We start from the raw sequence: 13,272 nt of genomic DNA, 5'->3' as shown, positions 1-13,272 counted from the left end.
GCACTCCAAGTGGCCAGATACTGGTCAAAGGACATTTAACCAACTACCAAGTTTGCAAAATCTGTGTTTTTTTGTTTTTTGTTTTGTTTTGTTTTTTTCTCTCTTTTTAATCTGTGTGTTTGTTTTGTTCTGTTAGAATTGTAACACAAAGGTATTGTTGCTGATGACACGATAAATATATATACCACCTTGATTAGCATTTAATGGCTTGGAAGTGCCTGGGGGAATCTTTCTTTGAGAGGTGATTTGATGTGCCTGATTGTTTACTCTCTGTTGTTTTGCTGTTGTAATTTTTGAGTTTTTTTTAATACTGGAAGCCAGATTTTGTTTATTTTCGTGTGTGTGTGTGTGTGTGTGTGTGTGTATATATATATATATATATATATACACACACACAAACATATATACATATAATTAAATACATTTTCTCTTTACTTGTACATAAAACCAAGGGGTAGGGTGATGTCTGGCCAATCTATACATAGAATTTCAAAAGGCAGATTTTGTTCATTTTCATGGTTTCTTCCTTTCTGTTGAAATTGTCCACATGCTTGTGGATTTCAATGGCTTTTCTGTGTAGTCTGACATGGTGGTTGTTGGTGGTTTATTTGTACCCCGCTCCATCTCCCCAAAGGGGACTGGGTGTGGCTTATATGAGGCCAAGCCCAAAACAACAATTACATGAAATAAAACAAAACCAAAAACGCAAATAATAAACAATAATAACACAATTACATAAAACAAAAGACAACATAGCAATATAAAATTACAATAAACACAATCACCACAATCACGGTAACATGGGCGAGCTACATGTAATGAATAAAAGAAAATTGGGTAGAAAAAGATTAAAAACTCAGGCGAGATAAACATGAGATAAACAAGGACAGATTATTTGCGGAGGAGAGCTCGTTTTAGTGGAGGTCGTGGAGCAAAACTTTCCTATGGGGGGAATGCACTCTAATAACAAAAAACGTTAAACTAAACACTAGTATGAGGATGTAAGTTTATTTATTTACAGTATTTATATTCCACCCTTCTCACCCCACGGGGGACTCAGGGTGGATTACAATGTACAAATACATGGCAAACATTCAATGCCATAGACACACAACACATATAGACAGACAGTCAGAGGCTATTTAACATTCCAGTTTTCTGGCCACCAGGGGAGCTGCCACTTCACCGTCCATCTGCAGCACTGATGAAGTACTTTCCAAATTCCCCGCATGCTTTTGCCGGAGATTTTTTATGGCCTCGTAAATTTATTAGATTAGCCTCCCCATACATAGGTGGTACTTAAATTTCCTACTTGACAGATGTCATATGTTCTGGAGTTGATGGTGGTTGGTGATGGAAGGATTAATGTGAGTATTAGTTCTAGAGGGTTTGGTAATCTGTAAATGGGAGTTCATGGGTGAAAGCAATTAGGGGTGGAGGTGTGCAGGAGATGGGTTGCAGCTGAGACTGATCTTTGGGAGAAAGGTATCTGATGTATTTTGGTGATGGATGCTGCTGGTTTTCCCCCCAGGTCTGTTGGATTTTTCGGTATTCTGACCTGTCTCCTGTAATCTTGGAATCCTGAACCTTTGGACTGGCTTTTGACTACGGTATAGACTCTGATCCCTGGACTTTGTTTATTGAACTTTCGGCATTTGACCATTGGACTGGACCCCTTTGACTACGAATTTATTTTTGCTATCAGTTTTTGTTTATTCTGTAGCTGCATGCTATCTTTGTGACTATAAAAACAGCCAGCCAGTAAGTGCTGTTTTAATTAAACTGTTTGTTAAAACTGGGAGTTTGATTCATCTCGACCTAAATAAGGCAGAGCCCTGGCAACGTGAACAACAGATGCAACTGTCTTTCGGGTTGCAAAGGTCAACAACAAGCTACACAAATTGGCTGGAAGCTCACTCCGACCTGGGCTGGCTTCAAATTCATGACCATTCGGTCAGTAGAGATCTTAATGCAGCTGACACCCAGACAGCTACGGCACATTCCTGGTGCTGCACCACAGTCCCGGTGCAGCTTAAAGAGCTGGGCATCTTTAGCCTGCACAAGACAAGGCTGAGAGGAGACACGGGCCATACATAAATATGTGAGGGAAAGTCATAGGTAGGAGGGAGCAAGCTTGTTTTCTTATGGAGAATAGGATACAGAACAAGGGCATCAAACTACAGGAAAGGAGATTCCACCTGAACATGAGGAAAAACTTCTTAACTGTGAGAGCTGTTCATCAGTGGAACTCTCTGCCCCGGAGAATGGTGGAGGCTCTTTCTTTGGAGGTTTTTAAACAGAGGCTGGATGGCCATCTGTCGGGGGTGCTTTGAAGGCAATTTTCCTGCTTTTTGACAGGTGGTTAGATTGGGTGGCCTCCAGGTCTCTTCCAATTCTACGATTCTATTATTCTATTCTATCAGCTGCTTCTCTTTTCAAGCAGGCTTCATTCTTGTAATGCCAACTTTTCAATTAAGCTCTGTCACTGTGGGGAGAAATGATTATTTTTCTAACAAAAGGCAGAGCAACAAACCATTTGTGCTGCAGTGTCATAGTAGTTCCCTTAACTAAGGCTGACAGGACAGTTCATTAAAAAGAAAAAGAAAATAGCACAAGCGTGCAAGGAAAACAATAACTGATTATGACTGACCTGTGGCGCCAGGCGTAGTTTCACATCCCTAAAATAAAAATGAATCCTTACAATTCACAATAAAGGTTTGTTTAAAGTTACCAGCCGGATTTGTTTGTCTGGCACTTGTTTGATCACTGGAGAAGAGTTTTGCAAAAATGGAGTATGGGACCAGGTCCTTTTACTACTTTAAAGGCTGTTAGGACACTGCCTTCAAACACTTAGAAACAAATGCAGTCATCGCTAATAGTCAACATGGATTTATCAAAAACAAGTCATGCCAGACTAATCTGATCTCTTTTTTCGATAGAGTTACAAGCTGGGTAGATGCGGGGAATGCCGTGGATGTGGCGTACTTGGATTTCAGTAAGGCCTTCGACAAGGTCCCCCATGACCTTCTGGCAAGGAAACTAGTCCAATGTGGGCTAGGCAAAACTACGGTGAGGTGGATCAGTAATTGGTTGAATGGACGAACCCAGAGGGTGCTCACCAATGCTTCCTCTTCCTCCTGGAAAGAAGTGACAAGTGGAGTGCCGCAGGGTCCCGTCCTGGGCCCGGTCCTGTTCAACATCTTTATTAATGACTTAGATGAAGGGTTAGAAGGCAGGATCATCAAGTTTGCAGACGACACCAAATTGGGAGGGATAGCCAATACTCCAGAGGACAGGAGCAAGATTCAAAACGATCTTGACATATTAGAGAGATGATGGGCCAAAACTAACAAAATGAAGTTCAACAGTGACAAATGCACTTTGGCAGGAAAAACGAAATGAAAAGATACAGAATGAGGGATGCCTGGCTCGAGAGCAGTACGTGTGAAAAAGATCTTGGAGTCCTCATGGACAACAAGTTAAACATGAGCCAACAATGTGATGTGGTGGCAAAAAAAGCCAATGGGATTTTGGCCTGCATCAAGAGGAGCATAGTGTCTAGGTCCAGGGAAGTAATGCTACCCCTCTATTCTGCTCTGGTTAGACCACACCTGGAATATTGTGTCCAATTCTGGGCACCACAATTCAAGAGAGATATTGACAAGCTGGAATGTGTCCAGAGGAGGGCGACTAAAATGATCAAGGGTCTGGAGAACAAGCGGCTTATGAGGAGCGGCTTAAGGAGCTGGGCATGTTTAGCCTGAAGAAGAGAAGGCTGAGAGGAGATATGATAGCCATGTATAAATAGGTGAGAGGAAGCCACAGGGAGGAGGGAGCAAGCTTGTTTTCTGCTTCCTTGGAGACTAGGACGCGGAACAATGGCTTCAAACTACAAGAGAGGAGATTCCATCTGAACACGAGGAAGAACTTCCTGACTGTGAGAGCCGTTCAGCAGTGGAACTCTCTGCCCCGGAGTGTGGTGGAGGCTCCTTCTTTGGAAGCTTTTAAACAGGGGCTGGATGGCCATCTGTCAGGGGTGATTTGAATGCAATATTCCTGCTTCTTGGCAGGGGGTTGGACTGGATGGCCCATGAGGTCTCTTCCAACTCTTTGATTCTATGATTCTATGACCTAAAGATGCACACATACAGGCAAGCGCACTGCTGGTTCTATTACTGGCTGCTTTGGAGCAGCTGCTCGTAAATTCTCTCTGCCTAAACACGTCCTCCTTTCCTTCCTTACCATCTCACAACTTCTCAAACTCTAGCCATTAGCAGAGTTCACTCAAAATTTGCGGTTAGTACAGGGAAATACAGAGCTACCTTGAGAGTTGCTGGTTCAGGATATAATACTACAGAATTGCTCCTTTTATGCTTCACTATCATTAACTTTCCCAGTTCTGCTACCAGCATCCTTACCCTACTTAATAGTTGAAGTTGTAGTACAATTTCCTTTCTTGAGCTAAAAGTTCACATTGTTAGGTATTATATATATATTTTTCTTACACTCTTGCTAGTCTTGAAATGGTTAGGCATTTGATTCTTTCTCTTGTAATACTTTGCTTCATTTTACTTTTTCTTTCTCCCATTCTCTCACAACTCCTAGCTAAATGCCTTCTCTGTATTCTTTCCCACTGATCTCCTTTCCTCACTCGAGCCAAGAAACTCCTACCTACATTATATTTTCCGTCATTTTCCATCCCTTTTTTTGGTAGTCTTCTTCCACAAAACTCCATCCTGTCTTCCTCTTTGACCCCTTCTACACAGCTGTATAAAATCTGCACTGAACTGGATTATATGTCAGTGTGGACTCAGATAATTTATTTATTTTATTTATTTAGAAGTTTTATATACCGGTCTTCTCGCCTCCGAGGAGGGACTCAGGCTGGTTCACAACATGTGTTCATATACAGTAATATAAAAACAGCACAATGCATCATCATTATACATTAAAATATAAAATACAATAAAATACATCATCACATTACACAAGCCAAGTCGTCAAACACAGTCCCAATTCATCACCATCCTTCCATGTGGACAAGAGTTATTGACTCAATCCTCAAATGCCATATTCCAAAGTCAGGTCTTTATTAGCTTTCTAAAGGTCAGGAGGGAAGGAGCAGATCTAATTTCTGGTGGGAGGGAATTCCAAAGCTGAGGGGCCACCACCGAGAAGGCCCTGTCCCTCATCCCCACCAGACACGATTGCAAGGGTGGTGGGACGGAGAGCAGGGCCCCTCCTGAAGATCTTAGTAACCTTGATGGTTCGTAGGGGAGAATCCGTTTGGACAGGTAAACTGGACCGGAGTCGTTTAGGGCTTTATAGGTCAAAACCAGCACTTTGAATTGTGCTCAGAAGCTAATTGGCAGCCAGTGGAGCTGGCGTAACAGAGGTGTCGTATGCTCTCTGTACCCCGCTCCTGTTAGCAATCTGGCTGCCGCTCGTTGAACTAATTGAAGCTTCCGGGCAGTCTTCAGAGGCAACCCCACAGGCTCTGAAATTTGAGAACTCTATTTTGAAGCAGCCCCCCTTTAAATAGGCCCGACCCCCTCCCCCATGCAAACAAGGTAGAGAGCGTTGCAGTAGTCTAAACGGGGTGTAACCAGAGCGTGGAGCACCGTGGCCAAATCAGACTTCCCAAGGTACGGGCACAGCGGGCGCACAAGATAACCCAGTTCAAAGCAGATATTGTGGATTATTGGCCTTGATATTCTGGATGGCCCACGAGGTCTCTTCCAACTCTATGATTCTATGAAAGTTATGTCCCTGTTAATGGAAAATAGTAGAAGACACCAAAAGCATTATGTCTAAAACAAAGGGTAAGTAACAACTATAATGGACTAAGATCTCAAAGATGTGGAGAACTAATCGGCTTATGGGGCCCAAGTGCATAAACGGCATAGTCCTGTGACATGGACCATATTCCTGTGACATTTATAAAAGGCATTACGCTTGAATAATTAATATACAGAAGTGTCACACTTTTTATGTTTGGCGTAAGTCAGACATTCATAAAGACAAATAGCTTAAATTAAAGTTAAAGACCAAAAGCTTGGGAAAAATCCATTAATTGGCTCATTAATTTATCAGTTTGATAGATTTCTTCTTAACATGGCTGAACTCTATAGATTTCCAGATTAATGCTGAATTTAATCCAACATTTTAATAAGTTAATTGGCTTAGATTGTTAGATTTTGTACAGGGTGGGTGGCTCCTTCTCTGATGTAAAAGTGTGTGTGAAAGAATGAGCATGTATAAGAGAATTTATTTTTCAAAATAACCACATGCCTCTCTTTCTGCCGGAGTCAGAATAGCTTTAAGAAAAGCAAGATTAGGGACTTCAGGAAGCATTTCACAAGGCTGTGTGCTAACATCTTTGTTATTATGCCAAGTTAGCTAATATGATTATTTATTTATTTATTTATTTATTTTGTCATATCAGGAGTGACTTGAGAAACAGCAAGTCGCTTCTGGTGTGAGAGAATTGGCCGTCTGCAAGGACATTGCCCAGGGGACACCAGGATGTTTTTTTTGATGTGTTACCATCCTTGTGGGAGGCTTCTCTCATGTCGCCGCATGAGGAGCTGGAGCTGATAGAGGGAGCTCATCCATGCTCTCCCTGGATTCGAACCTGTGACCTGTCGGTCTTCAGTCCTGCTGGCACAGGTGTTTAACCCACTGCACCACCGGGGGCTCCTATGATTATGAATATGGTTTTATTTGAAAGGAGAAAGAGAATCAGGGTAATTACCTAGGGTAACAATCCTCAACCTAGGGGCCGTCACAAGGGGGTGTCAGAGGGGTCTCCAAAGACCATGAAGAAATACAGTATTTTCTGTTGGTCATGGGGGTTCTGTGTGGGAAGTTTGACCCAATTCTACCATTGGTGGGGTTCAGAATGCTCTTTGATTGTAGGTGAACTATAAATCCCAGCAACAATAACACCCAAATGTCACATTGGCATATTGAGTATTTGTGCCAAATTTGGTCCAGATCCATCATTGTTTGAGTTCACAGTGCCCTTTGGATGTAGGTGAACTACAATTCCAAAACTCAAGGTCAATGCCCACCAAAGCGTTCGAGTATTTTGTGTTGGTTATGGGAGTTCTGTGTGCCAAGTTTGCTTGAATACCATCATTGGTGGAGTTCAGAATGCAGTCACCATGACTGTTTTACCATCCCGGACAGACTATGTTAGAGACCCTAAATTGGGTCTTCTTAGGTCCACGTCGTGGGAGCACAAAAGGAAGGAGACAGTCCCAATGAAAGATAAAAAAAAAACCAAGGTTTTATTTTAGTTTCTTCATGAAGAAGACAGAGAGCCTGACAGCATACGTTGATGCTACCCTTCAAGTGACTGCCGTGCTCTTCTCTTGAAATCTGCATATCTTTATACCCCAGTGCAAACAATGCAAAAAAGGGAAAGTACCACTGACATCAACAATTTTAACCTTTTATTGTGAGATCAACAATTTTAACCTTTAACAAAAGAAAACATTTTTTTTTCATGGAAAGTACTCTCTTTCCAGCCCCTCTCCCTTGACCTTTTGATGGAAAGTACCTTCTTGTACATGCAGACTCTGCACTTTACTACAACCTTTGAAGTTAACCACAACGCATCCTGTGTAAGAAAGTATCTTCTTGTACCTCTACATGTCACATCTTGTTTCTTAAAAACATTTTCTTCCGTATTGCTCTTTTTCTACAGAGAAAGGGTATGCTTCTTATGTTGTTAATTTCATTCAAAACCCCTTGCTTAATTTCACTCAAAGACCCTTTCACTTTGATTGTAGGTTAACTATAAATCTCAGCAACTACAACACCCAAATTACATAATCAATCCTGCTCATAACCCCACCAGTTTTCAAATTTGGCATATCAGGTATTTGTGCCAAACTGCATCCTGTGAATAAAAATACATCCTCCATATCAGATATTTATATTGCAAGTCATAACAGTATTATTATTATTATTATTAAACTTTATTTGTACCCCGCTAGCATCTCCCGAAGGATTTGATGCGGCTTACACAGGCCGAGGCCTGAACACACAACACAACAATACAATCTAAGCAAATCAAACAATTAAAAACAGAATAAAGCAAAATAAACAACAGGCACAATATAGTAAACACAATAAAACTGGGCCGGGCCGGAGAATGGGTACAAGGATTAAAAGTGCTTATGTGACAGGAGGTGTATATAGGGCTTCTAGGGCAAGTGCGATGTGTGATGTGCAGCAATCATTGGTTCTGATAAAGTGCTTATGGGACTTGGTAGTGGAGATTTCCTAATCTGGGAAGGTGCATCGGAAAAGCCAGGTCTTCAAGTTCTTTCTGAAGGCAGCCAATGTAGGGGCCTGTCTAAGGTCTTTGGGGAGGGTGTTCCAGAGTCGGGGGGCCACCACGGAAAAGGCCCTGTCCCGCGTCCCCACCAAGCGCGCTTGCGACGCCAGTGGGATCACGAGCAGGGCCTCTCCAGATGACCGAAGTGAACGTGTGGGTTCGTAGATGGAAATGCGGTCACGCAGGTAGGCTGGTCCCAAACCGTAGCAAAATTACAGATGTGAAGAAAGCTATGGTTGGGGGTCACCACAACACGAGGAACTGTATTAAGAGGGCATGGCATTAGGAGGGTTGAGGAACACTGATCCAGGGGCAGAAGATCTGTGATGCAGTTGAAAAATCAACTGCAAAATCAGGAGATGGGGAGAAAAAGGAAAATGAATCTCAATTTGGGAAGAAGGAATGGGATAGAGGGGGAAGGTGCCCTAGCTTTTTAAGATCAGGAGCGTCTCAAACAGCCAATACTCTTTCAGAAAGTTACAGTGTTAAAATCAGAAGGCTGATGCCTCTTCCCACATGCTTTGTTGGCCTTTAAAAATGTTAATTAGTGTTTTTTTTTCTCCCTGGAGATGGTGTGGGAGTTATAACTCTTACATTCTCTCCATCCATTGATGTTATCCTGATTTTTATTCTCCACTATTGTATAACATGCAGTGTGCGCTATTGTATATGCTCATCATCATTATGTGTAGTTAACTGCTGTGAACCACTTTGCACTCCTTAGTGAGTTGGATACTTGGATAGATAAATGATTTCCCTCTCAGCTCTCCCACTACATTTATTCCCCTATTGCCTTTTCTCTCCTCCTTCCATTCTTTTCACACTGGTAATCTGTTGGAAACATTGAGGTTAACATTGGAGACAAAAGGAAGAAAATCATACTGTCCCAGCCCTGTGTAGAATAGTTGAATACTACCTATTAGATACTGGATATTTTGATCTGGAGAAGTCACTTGCTAAATTTGGGATTCATGGCCCCTGATCAACTACTGGAATTTGCAGATTGTTCTTATTAGGCAGGCAGAGACAATACATTGATTCAAGCCCCTTCTACAATGTCATATAAAATCCTGATTATCTGCTTTGAAATGAATTATATGATAGTGTAGACTCCTATAATCCAGTTCAAAACAGATAACGTGGCTTATCTGCTTTGATAATCTGAAATATATTGCAGTGTAGAAGGGCCTCGGTTGTGTGGAATCATAGAATCATAGAGTTGGAAGAGACCTCATGGGCCATCCAGTCCAAACCCTGACCAAGAAGCAGGAATATTGCATTCAAAGTACCCCTGACAGATTGCCATATAGCCTCTGTTTAAAAACCTCCAAAGAAGGAGCCTCCACCACACTCCGGGGCAGAGAGTTCCAAAGCTGAACAGCTCTCACAGTCAGGAAGTTCTTCCTCATGTTCAGATGGAATCTCCTTTCTTGTATTTTGAAGCCATTGTTCCGCGTCGTAGTCTCCAGGGAAGCAGAAAACAAGCTTGCTCCCTCTTCCCTGTGGCTTCCTCTCACATATTTATACATGGCTATCATATCTCCTCTCAGCCTTCTCTTCTTCAGGCTAAACATGCCCAGCTCCTTAAGCTGCTCCTCATAGGGCTTGTTCTCCAGATCCTTGATCATTTTAGTCACCCTCCTCTGGACACATTCCAGCTTGTCAACATCTCTCTTCAATTGTGGTGCCCAGAATTGGACACAATATTACAGGTGTGGTCTAAGCAAGGTGAAATAGAGGGGTAGCATTACTTCCCTAGATCTAGACACTATGCTCCTATTGATGCAGGCCAAAATCCCATTGGCTTTTTTGGCTGCCACATCATATTGTTGGCTCATGTTGAACTTGTTGTCCACGAGAACTCCAAGATCTTTTTCACATGTACTGCTCTTGAGCCATGTGTCCCCCATTCTGTATCTTTGCATTTCATTTTTCCTATCAAAGTGGAGTATCTTGCATTTGTCCCTGTTGAACTTCATTTTGTTAGTTTTGGCCCATCTCTCCAACCTGTCAAGATAGTTTTGAATCCTGCTCCTGTCCTTTAGAGTATTGGCTATCCCTCCCAATTTGGTGTCGTCTGCAAACCTGATGATCACGTCTTCTAACCCTTCATCTAAGTAAATGTTTTTCCTTGATTTAGAATGTGAGGCTTGCCTCTTAATTCACCGACTGATCTCACAAATTGTTGTTCACATGCAGAGAATCAGGTGACTTTACCTGAAGGTCACACAATACTTTTAACGTTTTGTTACTACAGATAATGAGAAGACTAAGATTTTTTTTAGAAGTCTTGTTTTTCTTTATACAAGAAACAATGGGAAAGATAAAATGTTATTTAGATCATCCAAGTTTAAACTTGGATTATAGATGCTCAAAGACCAAGGTTAATTACTAGGCTTGATTGATAAAAAAAAATTGGTTCAGAACTGTGTTCAAAAGTAGGGGGCACTGGCAAGGGCGGCTCACCCATTACGCAAAGTAAGCATTCGTAGTACAGTTGATTTTGCCCAGGGGCGCTCTTGAGGCGCTCTTGGGGAAAAATAGACCTTGACATATGCGAGTTGTAGTTACTGGGATGTATAGTTCACCTACAATCAAAGAGCATTCTGAACTCCACCAATGATGGAATTGAACCAAATATGGCACACAGAACTCCCACGATGAACAGAAAATATATATCAGTTATTGGTTGGGGGGGGGGGTGGTGGTGCCAAAATACTGTTTGCTTACCATTGAAAATTACCTAGGGCCACCTCTGGGCACTGGTGGTTCGATTCTAAAGTCACTTCCGAATTTTTCTGAAAAAATCAAAATTTTCAGAAACTTTAGAAACTTCCAAATCAATTAGTTGATGATGGACGTGATTCTGCAATATGCGAAAAACAGCACTGGCACTGGGGAAAATTCAGTAGCTTCTCCCTCATTTCTGGATCAATCCTGATGAAACTTCATATAGTACTAGAACACATCCTCCTCTATTAGCATACCAAATTTCAACATGTTCAAATTACTTTATTAACTTCTCCCTCTCTCTCCTAATATGTGTACTGTGTCTAAATTTGGTGTCAATTCGTCCAGTGGTTTTTGAGTTATGTTAATCCCAAAAACGAGCATTACATTTCTATTTATATAGATGACTAGCTGTCCCCTGCCATGCTTTGCTTCTTTCTCTTCTCTCTCCCTCCCTCTCCCAATAACTTCCCTTCCTTCTCCCTTTTCCTTCTGCCTTCCTCCCTTCTCCAAACCTCCTTTCCTTTGGTTCTAAACAGGGGCAGCTGAACACATTACACAAAGTAAGCATTTGCAGTATAGTTGATTTTGCCCAGGGGCGCTCTTGAGGCACTCTTGGGGGAAAATAGACCTTGACTTATGCAAGTTGTAGTTACTGGGATGTATAGTTCACCTACAATCAAAGAGCATTCTGAACTCCACCAATGATGGAATTGAACCAAATATGGCCCACAGAACTCCCACGATGAATAGAAAATATATATCAGTGATTGGTGGGGGGGGGGGGCAAAGTATTGTTTGCTTACTGTTGAAAATTACCTAGAGCCACTTCTTGTTCCAAACAAACCTTTTCCAGCCCACCCACCCCAAACAGCAGCAGCAGCTAAACTCCCAACCTCTCTTGTCCCTTCCCTGGCTGGAATGAGCCTCTCAGTCACATGCTTGGGTTTATAAGCAGCAGTGGCTACGAGATGCTGAATAACCCCTTCCCAACACCTAAGCCCTGATTGGCTGGGAGGTAAGCAGCTTAGTCTGTGCCTCCCAGCAGGCTTACTTGCATGAAAAAGCATCAATCATACTTCCGACCCAATGTATTTGATTGGCCAAGGCAATTCAAAACTATAGGGGACTTGCGACTCGCAGATACCTGATGGAAGTCCCTTTGGAAGCCTAAAAACTTCCGACTTTATTTCCGAATCTGCAACATCCAAGATTTTTTTTTGGTTGTGTCAGGAGCTACTTGAGAAACTGCAAGTCGCTTCTGGTGTGAGAGAATTGGCCATCTGCAAGGACATTGCCCTTGGACTGCGAGAAGATCCAACCAGTCCATCCTCCAGGAAATAAAGCCCGACTGCTCATTGGAGGGAAGGATACTAGAGACAAAGTTGAAGTACTTTGGCCAGATCATGAGGAGACAGGAAAGCCTAGAGAAGACAATGATGCTGGGGAAAGTGGAAGGCAAAAGGAAGAGGGGCCGACCAAGGGCAAGATGGATGGATGGCATCCTTGAAGTGACTGGACTGACCTTGAAGGAGCTGGGGGTGGTGACGGCCGACAGGGAGCTCTGGCGTGGGCTGGTCCATGAGGTCACGAAGAGTCGGAGACGACTGAACGAATGAACAACAACAACAAAAGGACATTGCCCAGGGGACGCCCAGATGTTTTGATGTTTTCCCATCCTTGTGGGTGGCTTCTCTCATGTCACCACAATGGGAAGCTGGCACTGATAGAAGAAGCTCATCCACGCTCTCCCCGGATTCGAACCTGAAACCTGTCGGTCTTCAGTCCTGCCGGCACCGGGGTTTAACCCACACATCCAAGTGAACTCGCTCTTGCCTATTAATTACATCCAAAATCATTCCAGAGATGGTGGGTGCCTTTAACAAATTTAAATGCCCTAGGACTGAATGGCTTCACATCTAATTACTGTAAGACCCTGGAAGATGCCTTGTTTATATTATTTCAACAGGTAATGAACTCACTTCTGAAATCTAGAAAGACACCTGATACCTGATGTAATTTATATTAAATCTTAATATCAAAAGGGAACCATTGTGAGGCAGAGCCTATAATACATTTATCTATTAAACAATAATTATAAGGCGTTTGTGTCAATTTTATCTGACAGAATGAAGATTTTACAGAATGCGGTATATAAGGATCAGTGGAGTTTTCTATCCAAGAGAGAACACAAG

General features: G+C 42.4%; 1 protein-coding gene across 2 annotated transcripts in view; it reads left to right on the top strand.

Moving 5' to 3' along the window:
- The window catches only part of CDH11 (cadherin 11), a 191,384-nt gene that overhangs the window by 80,507 nt on the left and 97,605 nt on the right, over positions 1–13,272 (top strand). The window contains exon 3 of one of the 2 annotated variants that reach the window (XM_067471041.1): positions 1,532–1,610. The exons of the other annotated variant lie outside the window; for it this stretch is intronic. The gene's annotated coding sequence lies outside the window, so the exon portion shown is untranslated. The remainder of the gene's footprint in view (positions 1–1,531; positions 1,611–13,272) is intronic. 2 annotated transcript variants of the gene reach the window in all.

This window comes from Anolis sagrei, chromosome 8, assembly GCF_037176765.1.
Source record: "Anolis sagrei isolate rAnoSag1 chromosome 8, rAnoSag1.mat, whole genome shotgun sequence".
NCBI classification, from domain to species: domain Eukaryota; kingdom Metazoa; phylum Chordata; class Lepidosauria; order Squamata; family Dactyloidae; genus Anolis; species Anolis sagrei.
The sequence above is the reverse complement of the archived record's forward strand: the minus strand, read 5'-3'. Positions and strand labels throughout refer to the sequence as shown.